Source organism: Symphodus melops, assembly GCF_947650265.1.
Source record: "Symphodus melops genome assembly, chromosome: 14".
Classification (NCBI taxonomy): domain Eukaryota; kingdom Metazoa; phylum Chordata; class Actinopteri; order Labriformes; family Labridae; genus Symphodus; species Symphodus melops.
This window is the reverse complement of record NC_136704.1, coordinates 1,412,244-1,414,743: the sequence shown is the minus strand read 5'-3', so window position 1 is coordinate 1,414,743 and position 2,500 is coordinate 1,412,244.

Genomic DNA, 2,500 nt, shown 5'->3' with positions numbered 1-2,500 from the left:
CAGAGTGTGTCACCCACAGAGTGTGTGTCACCCACAGAGTGTGTCACCCACAGAGTGTGTGTCACCCACAGTGTGTGTCACCCACAGAGTATGTCGCACACAGAGTGTGTGTCGCCCGCTGAGTGTGTCACCCACAGAGTGTGTCACCCACAGAGTGTGTCACCCACTGAGTGTGTCACCCACAGAGTGTGTCGCCCACAGAGTGTGTGTCACCCACAGAGTGTGTCACCCACAGTGTGTGTGTCACCCGCTGAGTGTGTCCGCCCACAGAGTGTGTGTCACCCACAGAGTGTGTGTCACCCACAGAGTGTGTCGCCCACAGAGTGTGTGTCACCCACAGAGTGTGTGTCACCCGCTGAGTGTGTCGCCCACAGAGTGTATGTCACCCACAGAGTGTATGTCACCCACAGAGTGTGTGTCACCCACAGAGTGTATGTCACCCACAGAGTGTGTGTCGCCCACAGAGTGTGTGTCACCCACAGAGTGTGTCACCCACAGAGTGTGTCGCCCACAGAGTGTGTGTCGCCCACAGAGTGTGTCACCCACAGAGTGTATGTCGCACACAGAGTGTATGTCACCCACAGAGTGTGTGTCGCCCGCTGAGTGTGTGTCACCCGCTGAGTGTGTCACCCACAGAGTGTGTGTCACCACAGAGTGTATGTCACCCACAGAGTGTGTCACCCACAGAGTGTATGTCACCCACAGAGTGTGTCGCCCACAGAGTGTGTGTCACCCACAGAGTGTATGTCGCACACAGAGTGTGTGACCCACAGAGTGTGTGTCACCCACAGAGTGTATGTCACCCACAGAGTGTGTCGCCCACAGAGTGTATGTCGCACACAGAGTGTGTGACCCACAGAGTGTGTCACCCACAGAGTGTGTCACCCACAGAGTGTGTCGCCCACAGAGTGTATGTCACCCACAGAGTGTGTGTCGCCCACAGAGTGTGTGTCACCCACAGAGTGTATGTCGCACACAGAGTGTGTGACCCACAGAGTGTGTGTCACCCACAGAGTGTATGTCACCCACAGAGTGTGTGTCACCCACAGAGTGTATGTCGCACACAGAGTGTGTGACCCACAGAGTGTGTCACCCACAGAGTGTGTCACCCACAGAGTGTGTCGCCCACAGAGTGTATGTCACCCACAGAGTGTGTGTCACCCACAGAGTGTGTGTCACCCACAGAGTGTGTGTCACCCACAGAGTGTGTCACCCACAGAGTGTGTCGCCCACAGAGTGTATGTCACCCACAGAGTGTATGTCACCCACAGAGTGTATGTCGCACACAGAGTGTGTGACCCACAGAGTGTGTGTCACCCACAGAGTGTGTCACCCACAGAGTGTGTCGCCCACAGAGTGTGTGTCACCCACAGAGTGTGTGTCACCCACAGAGTGTGTGTCACCCACAGAGTGTATGTCGCACACAGAGTGTGTGTCACCCACAGAGAGTGTGTCACCCACAGAGTGTGTGTCGCCCACAGAGTGTGTGTCACCCACAGAGTGTGTGTCGCCCACAGAGTGTGTGTCACCCACAGAGTGTATGTCGCACACAGAGTGTATGGTCACCCACAGAGTGTGTGTCGCCCACAGAGTGTATGTCGCACACAGAGTGTGTGTCACCCACAGAGTGTATGTCGCACACAGAGTGTGTGTCACCCACAGAGTGTATGTCGCCCACAGAGTGTGTGTCACCCACAGAGTGTATGTCGCACACAGAGTGTGTGTCACCCACAGAGTGTGTGTCACCCACAGAGTGTATGTCGCACACAGAGTGTGTGTCACCCGCTGAGTGTGTCGCACACAGAGTGTGTGTCGCACACAGAGTGTGTGTCGCCCGCTGAGTGTGTCACCCACAGAGTGTGTGTCGCCCACAGAGTGTGTGTCGCACACAGAGTGTGTGTCGCCCGCTGAGTGTGTCACCCACAGAGTGTGTGTCGCACACAGAGTGTGTGTCGCCCACAGAGTGTGTCACCCACAGAGTGTGTGTCACCCACAGAGTGTGTCACCCACAGTGTGTGTGGCCCGCTGGTTGAGGCGACGCCTGCGAGTGTTCAGAAAGCGGGCCGGCTGTGTGCAGATGGTCAGGTCTGTTGTGACTCATTCAGAGTGAAGCCAAAGAGACACGACTGGTCCAGCTGAGCTGCTGCCAGCTCCATGAACACGCCGTGTACGAGACAATCAGTCCCTGCATCTGTTCATGATGAGAGACAGAACTCTGTCAGCTGGCTGTGGAGGATCAATATGTTAGTGTGTGTGTGTGTGTGTGTGTGTGTGTGTGTGTGTGTGTGTCTCACAGCCAGAACATCAGACTCGTCCAGCTGTGCAAAAACAAAGACTGAGGCTCAGAAGGAAGCTTCCCTTCTCTGATGTGCAGGGAGAAGCAAAACAAGCTCAGCTTGTCTGTTCGTCACTGATGCACTTTGTAAACATCTGTTTTTAAATAAAGTTGTGATGTTGACGTGTCATCACTCACTATTTTCATGGCACAATAGATGTTCAG